Below are 8,514 nucleotides of genomic sequence, written 5' to 3'. Positions count from 1 at the left end.
GCCCGCGCACCGCAACAAAGAGTAGCCCCCGCTCGCCGCAACTAGAGAAAGCCCGTACACAGCAACAAAGACCCAATGCAGCCCAAAAATAAATAAATAAATTTATTTAAAAAGAGAGAGAGAAAATAACACTCCCAAAATATTTTTTTAAAAAAGAGAGAGAAAAATTGAAAGATATGCATACAAGCATCTTTGTAACAGGAATTAAAACTGAAGCTTCAACTGAGGCACAAAGATACAAGTGTTGCTGCATTCCAAAAGAAGTATGAGTCCATGTGCAAATTACTTTTAAGGATTTAAGTAAAAACTGGTTACATAACTCTTTTAAATTCTTGACTCACATTGGAGATGTTAAAGGGCTGAGAGAGAGTGGGGAGAAGGAGGGTTTGGGGAAAGACCATCTTGGGGAGGAAATTGTGCTGTGGGTCCCTCTTCCACACCAAAGGAGGAGGTGGTGCTTCCCCTTCATCTCAAACCCCAGAGGGGGATTCAAAGGGACCATTTAAAAAGCATGGTATGGAAGGAGTGGGGCTCCGGAACAACTGTAGTGATGGATGCTCTGGTTGAGAACTGCTCTCAGAGGCCATCCCTTATTCAGTAGGCAAGGGTCTGGATCCCTGACCCTGATGAAGTGTGGCACTCAGCTGAATTAACCAAGGACTACCAGACAGGTTCTATAAAATGTCCAGAAGCAAATTCAGTCCATATAGCTACCTTCTCCCCTTTCATCTGGGTCTTAGAGACCCTACCTCAGACAGAGAAAGTGGAATGGACTGACCTGTACCCCTGCTTCTCTGGAACATTGTTGTGGCACCCCCATTCTCCCATCTTCCTTTTCTAAATCATTATTTTTTAAAAAATAAAAATAAAAAGCTTGGTATGTTTAGCTATGTTTGTTCATTTGTCTTATTTTTTATATTCCACATATAATTGAAACCATACATTATTTGTCTTACTCTGTCTCACTTATTTCACTTAGCATAATACTCTCTAGGTCCATCCATGTTGTTGCAAATGGCAAGATTTTACTCTTTTTTATGGATAGTAATATTCCACTGTATACATATACTACATCTTCTTCATTCATTCATCCATTGATAGGCACTTAGGTTGCTTCTATGTATCAGCTATTGTAAATAATGCTACAATGAACATAGGGGTGCATACATCTTTTCTAATTTATGTTTTCATTTTCTTCAGGTAAATACCCAGGAGTGGAGTTGTTGGATTGTATAGTAGTCCTATTTTTAATTTTTTGAGGACTCTCCATACTGTTTTCCATAGTGACTACATCAATTTACATTCCCACCAGCAGTGCACAAGAGTTTCCTTTTCTCCGCATCCTCACCAACACTTGTTATTTGCTGTCTTTTTGATAATAGCCATTCTGAGAGGCGTGAGGTGATAGCTCATTGTGGTTTTGATTTGCATTTCCTTGATGATTAGTGATGTTGAACATCTTTTCATGTGCCTGTTGTCCACCTGTATGTCTTCTTTGGAAAACTGTCTATTCAGATCCTCTGCTCATTTTTCAACAGGGTTGTTTGGGGGTTTTTTGATGTTGAGTTGTATGAGTTTTTTGTATATTTTGGATATTAACCCCTCATCAAATACATCATTTGCAAATGTCTTCCCCCATTCAGTAGGCAGCCTCTTCATTTTGTTGATAATTTCCTTCACTGTGCAAAAGCTTTTTAGTTTGATGTAGTGCTGTTTGTTTATTTTTGTGTTTGTTTCCTTTGCCTGAGGAAACATATCCAAAAAAATATTGCTACGGCCCATGTCAAAGAGCATACTGCCTATGTTTTCTTCTAGAAGTTTTATGGTTTCAGGTATTACACTTAGGTCTTTAATCTATTTTGAGTTTATTTTTGTATGTGGTATGAGAAAGTAGTCCTGTTTGATTCTTTTGCATGTAGCTGTCCAGTTTCCAAATACCATTTATTGAAAAGGCTGTGTTTTCCCCATTTTATATTCTTGCTGCCTTTGTCATAGAATAATTGCCCATATAAGTGTGGGTTCATCTCTGGGCTTTCTATTCTGTTCCATTGAGCTATGTGTCTGTTTTTGTGCTGGTACCATACTGTTTTGAGTTCTGTAGCTTTGTAGTATAGTCTGAAGTCAGGGAGTATGATCCCTTCAGCTCTGTTCTTCTTTCTCAAGATTGTTTTGGCTATTCAGGGTCTTTTACATTTCCATACAAATTTTAAAATTATTCTACTTCTATGAAAAAAGCCCTTGGTATTTTATAAGGATTGCATTGAATCTGTAGATTGCCTTGGGTAGCATGGTCATTTTAACAACATCAGTTAATATTAATTCTTCCAATCCATAAGCACAGTATATCTCTCCATCTGTTTGTGTTGCCTTCAATTTCTTTCATCAGTGTCTTATAGTTTTCCAAGTACAGGTCTTTTACCCCCTCAGTTAGATTTATTCCTAGGTATTTTGTTATTTTTGATGCAATTGTCAATGTGATTGTTTTGTTCATTCCTCTTTCTGATAGTTCATTGTTAGCATTGTTAGGTTTCTGTATATTAATTTTGTATCTTACAACTTTACCAAATTCATTGATGAGTTCTAGTAGTTTTTGGTGGCATCTTTAGGATCTCCTATGTGTAATATCATGTCATCTGCAAACAGTAACAGTTTTACTTCTTCCTTTGCAATTTGATTCCTTTTATTTGTTTTTCTTGTCTAATTAGTGTGGCTAGGAAGGACTCCAGTACTGTGTTGAATAAAAGTGGTGAGAGTGAGCATCCTTGTCTTGTTGCTGATCTTAGGGGAAATGCTTTTAGCTTTTCACGAAACATAACAAAACAGATAGAGTCAAACAGATGGTTGCCAGAGGGGAGGGGAATGGAGAAAGGAGAGAAATAAATGAGGGAGATAAGAGGTACAAACTTCCAGTTCAATATAAATGAGTCACAGGTATGAAATGTACAGTGTGGGGAATATAGTCAATAATTATGTAACATATATTATGTTACATTATATAACATATTTGTATGATGACAGATGGTAACTAGACTTATCATGATTGATCATTTTGAAATGTACAGAGACATCAAATCATTATGTCATATAAGAGGAACTAGCATAGTGTTGTAGGTCAATTATACTTCAAAAACAAACAAACAAACTCATAGAAAAAGAACAGATTTGTGGTTACCAGAGGTGGGAGTTGGGGGAGGGGGAACTGCATGAAGGCAGTCAAAAGGTACAAACTTCCAGTTATAACATAAATAAGCACTAGGGATGTAATGTACAACATGATAAACACAATTAACACTGCTGTGTGTTACATATGAAAGTTGTTAAGAGAGTAAATCCTAAGAGTTCTCATCACCAGGAAAAATTTTTTTCTATTTCTTTAATTTTGTACCTCTATATATACCGTGATGTATATAATTCAAATCATTATGCTGTACACCTTAAACTTATACAGAACTGTATGTCAATTATATCTCAATGAAACGGGAAGAAAATAAGAGGTAATAAAATTGAAAAAAATAATAAAAATTAAAAGGTTGGTTTGCGCTCCCTGAAGTTCAGAGTACAAGGCACCGGCTCCTAACGCACACTTGACTCATATTTGAGAACGTTGTAGTGACTGGCAGCAGGATAGCGAGTTTAGTCTGGGAAGTAATGCAATAGATCAAATGTGCATGTGCGTTCATCTCAGGAACCCACTGCAGAACTGTCTCCCTGAGGTCATGTTGAAAGGGATGCCACATGGGTGGCAATGTTAGAACCCCAACAGAGAGCTTCTCAATGAACTTATGCCATAGATTTTACATCCAAGTACCCAGGACTGTATGTACTATCCTTGAAATAACTTAAATTAGGAGCCAAAATAAAATATGGCAATTCTATAATATATACATTTGTATAATACTATAACTGGAGAAGGAACGACCGACTTGGAGAAGGAACCAGAACCTGAAGAAAACACAGAGAGCTGTACCATTCCATACCACTCTCCCTGGGAGAGAGCATGTCAGTTTTGCTCCCTAGCAAGAGTAGTGAGAATGTTTCTTACCCAAAAGGGCCCCCAATCCACACACAGAGTTTGGAAATCTAGGTCAACCAGCATCACGCTACCACCTCGCTATCTCTGTTTTATCCTGCTTCCTTTCCTGCCTTCTTCATCTATACCCCAGGCACAACTGGGGGTACCCAAGGGCACTGCTTAACCACCAGCAATCAAGAAGCCCCTGCCCCCCACAGTCATGCAGCCTAGCCTGGGCCACTTCTCCCCCGGTCCTCTCCCTTGTTCAGTGTTTGCAAACCGTGTTCTGTGAACCATTAATTCCAAGACATGCAATTCCTATTAACACATTAAATATGTTTAATGCCTTGCAGAAAAAGTAATTCCTTGAAATGTATTCAACCCGGGATTTTCCACACTTTTTTTTTTTTTTTTTTTTTTGACCATAAACAGTGGTTAAAAATACAAAACAAAACAAAATTCAGCAGTTCAGCTTCTTGCCGCTCGCTGTTCCGGCCGCGCTCTCCGCTCCGCATCATCATGCCTCGCAAAGCTGAAGAAATCAAGGACTTTCTGCTTACAGCCAGGCAAAAGGACTCCAAGTGACGCCAAGAAAAATAAGGATAATGTGAAGTTTAAAGTTCGATGCAGCAGATACCTTTACACCTTGGTCATCACAGACAAAAAGAAGGCAGAGAAGCTGAAGCAGCCCCTGCCCCCAGGTTTGCCAGTGAAGGAGCTGAAATGAACCAGGCACGCTGATCTGAACTGTATTAACATTTTAAAAATTTAAAAAATAAATTAAAAAATCATCAGTTCAAGCAACTAGTGTTCTGGGGAATCCTGTTTGGGAAGTGCTACCCTGATTTTCAATTCAAATATTATTGCTATGGAACTGGGTGGCTCTGGGAGCCCACTCCATTCTTTCCAGCAAGACTTCCTGACATAAATCTTGCTGCTTTGCCCCTTAATAGAAAACAGAGGAGGCTCACCCCACCCATTTTAGCCGGAGATAGCTAAAGTGAAGGGAAAATAGAACTTTGATTGAAGGTTGCATCCAAGTCAGAGGACTTTTAGAAGCAAAGTTATAGCTTGGAGAGTTTCTCTGGACTTTGTTACTTTACACCTCAATGCTTTATCATTTTAAGGGTGATTTCTCCACTATGTCTTGGGTAGATGCCACTCTTTGTCTTGTTGAACTCCAAAGTTGGAGTGCCTTAAATGAACGCTGTGACTGATATAAACCTAGGCAGTAAGAGCAAGTTGTGTAAGAGGAAGGAAAAGGAATATCTATCTAACCCTATAAATTCAGGCACAGAGATCTCCCTGTTCCTTAAAGTTGCCTGGAAGTAGGGACTCCCTAACTCCCTTCCTATTAGCAAGGCTCCAAGGAGTCATCTCCAAGGCCAGTTAGCTGCACAGAAAGCCTTCAGAGCCACTAACACAGTGGTGCATCTGGTGTGGGCGTAGGTCCTTTTCTCTTTGCCAAATAATTTCCCACAGGGATGCCACCCAGTGACCTGAAGTCCTCTGCGGGAATTGACATACCACTTGGGATTTCATCACACACACCTAAACCTTAACCCTCCTGGTACACAACTTCATTCCTCCTGATCAAAAGTGGCCAAGCCTTGTATCCTCTGACATAGTGAGAATTTTGTTGTTGTTATTTTATGTTTGTTTGTTTGGGGGGGTAGGTATAATTTCACTACATAATGATTGAAACTTTCTTCTTATACATGTGCAATATTTATTTCACCCAATTTTATGTTTCTCAGATACTAATCTCTTAAAACACTGACTTTATCTCCATGTTCCCACTTTTGAAACTGAGCAGGGAAACTCCCGAATGCTAAGCATTAGCAGATAAACGCTTACATCCAGAGGGAATCGAAGACATTTTTAAGACCAGCTGGAAACCATTTCATAAATGTGTGGGAAGTGTTTCCTTTTATAATCTATATTTCACTTTAGAGCTATGTGCAAGAAGTGTGTGGTTTAAAACACAGTAAGTGGACAAGAAAATACTGTGACCAGAGGAAAAAAATATGTTATATGAGAAAAAAACACCAAAGGCATAAATAATATATTGAGAAGGTCACTCAGTGTGAGCATCCAAGTCACTCAGAGTTGTTAAAATCATTCATTATTTATGGACCCATTTTTACAAACCATCGTTCTGCCTTTCTCCCACCTGTGTTCTGAATGAATGATGCTGTCCCTCTTGTGCTGCTCTGGTTAATTCAGAACTTCAGTAATTTTCCTAACGGAGAAAAAATCAAACTCATATAAAATGTTCACTGATTACCTGGCAGAGGGCCTGAGACCATATTCAGGATGTGATATAACACATTTATTTGATTGCTATCATTTTTCAGCACACATTGGAACTCTCCAGAATTAGTTTTGCCTCCATTCCAAACCCTGTTGGCACAGCTCTTTCCTAGGTCCTCTGAGGGAGTAAAAGTATCCACTGTTGGAGTCTTATCCAAGGAAACAGATGATACAAGTGAATAGATCCAAATGGAAACAGTCTAACATGAATGTCATGTGAGAATTCACCTTGATGCAAAGGGAGCCTCTGAGAACAGTCCCAGGCAAATCATGCCTGAGGCCACAGAACAGAAAGGCTCAAAGACTCAAAATTGAATATGCTCATTTTGCGTGTTTTAGTAAACCAATTAAAATATGCCATTAGAAGCAAAGGGAAAGAGATGGGGTAAGTGAATACACTTAGAGAAAGGTGCAAGTTAATGGAAGGACCACATTCATATCTCCTCTCTCTCTCTCTCTCTCTCTCTCCCTCTCTCTCCCTCTCTCTCTCTCTCTTTTCAGACTTCCCCATGGATGGTGTGATTATAAGGACCAGAGATTCGGATGCAGCAAGGGGGACCATAGACAGAAGGTACCCTGGGCTTGTGACACACACTTACTATCTCAGAGAAACACAGGGGCAAGTTCACCTGGCTACAGCTATTGCTTCCCAGTAACTGCTGAGAAGCTCTGGGGTTTATGTTCATTTCTTGGGCAGAGGACATGTGGGACCAGAACGGGTATCACCAATGGGTGGCCAACTTGGGGATGACATAGCTGTCTGCCCAGAGGTGGCATGATCATGACCTGACCTCTTCATCCCTTTCTATCTATAAGCAACATGCTTGTCTTTTCCCATAGATATTTTATTTATTCTATCTTTCTTTAACATGTTTTAAAGACTGCTAACTTACTATCTGTATGTAACACATCTTATGAATTCTGCTTGTCTCACAAGCTATTTCCTTACTCATCATCTGTATATAACATCCTAGGAGTTCCACCAATATCTCATAAGTTCCTAGCTTACTTTCTATGCATATTGAACATTTCTTGTGAGCTTTATCCTTCCCATTTGCTTTCTTGTCTTCTACAGCAGAATTGAACATATAGAATCAAATGTAGAGGCTATGAGCAGTACGGCAAATGGACTTTCTCTTGTGCCTTTCAACAGAACACACAGAGAACATCACAAGAGGCAGTGAAATACTAAGCATTGTCTTCAGCCTTCTCTTATATTTTACAAACTTTGATTCCTTCCAGGAGAGCATGAATAATTATTTTAAGTGTATTTTGAGTATTGGTCTTGGGGACTTGACCTAAAACAGGGAAGACTGTTTACCCTATAAAATCCCCAGAACCATGGACTGTTTCAACTCCATTTTGGGGTCATTTAGTTGAGCACATGCAAAAGACAACCCTTAAGCTAATTTCTCCTCAGAAAACTCACTTAGAATGAATCAGCCATGTAGCTAGAAAAGAAGCCTGGGAACATCACCCCACTGAGACAAGGTATAGAATTAACAGTGTAGAAGCTGGCAATGCGAATGCTCAAGTGATCAAAGGACTCGGCAGTCCTTGCACTGGGATGCCAGAAACAGAATCATTCCATGAGATGGAAACTCAGTCAAGGCATCTACTGACACCTAATCTCCTGTATATGGCCATCTGTGCAAGAAGGGCAGGATAAGATACAGAAAGAAAGAAAGGTAAGGAAGACCTCTGACCTGTTTCAAAAGGGTCCCCTCAAAGCTTAGCTTTCTCCAGTACGGCACAGAGAGTAAGTCCACCCCCAGTCTCTGAAGACACACGCACAGAGGGTCAAATCCCAACTCTTTAACCTTACTAGCTGCATGAGCTAAGCAAATTACTTAACCTCTCTGAGCCTCAGTTTCTCCATTTATAAATTGATCATTATAGTTACACCCACTGTAAGGCTTATGGTGAGGATTAAATGAAATGATTTACATAAAGGGCGCGGCACGCTAGAGCCTAGCACATGCCATTCAGATGGTTGCTGCAATCATCGTTATTACAATTGTTGTTGCTATTATTATTAGCAAGGCCAGCCTTAGAGTAAGAATTATATTATTTTAGGAGCAGTGCTCCCAAAATACTGGATAATGCCCTAATGTCTTCAATGAAATAAAGTCTTCTATTTTAGAATTGGTGTAGGATCTTAAAATGAGACTTTCTCCTTGGAATTGTGA

At 39.4% G+C, this 8,514-nt stretch overlaps 1 pseudogene; it reads left to right on the top strand.

Moving 5' to 3' along the window:
* The first annotated feature begins 4,531 nt into the window (after positions 1-4,531).
* Positions 4,532-4,739, top strand: LOC103017131 (60S ribosomal protein L38-like; annotated as a pseudogene).
* Positions 4,740-8,514: the final 3,775 nt, after the last annotated feature.

The sequence above is a fragment of the Balaenoptera acutorostrata genome, chromosome 8 (assembly GCF_949987535.1).
Source record: "Balaenoptera acutorostrata chromosome 8, mBalAcu1.1, whole genome shotgun sequence".
Classification (NCBI taxonomy): domain Eukaryota; kingdom Metazoa; phylum Chordata; class Mammalia; order Artiodactyla; family Balaenopteridae; genus Balaenoptera; species Balaenoptera acutorostrata.
Note: the sequence above shows the minus strand (reverse complement) of the source record. Positions and strands in the feature narration are given on the sequence as shown.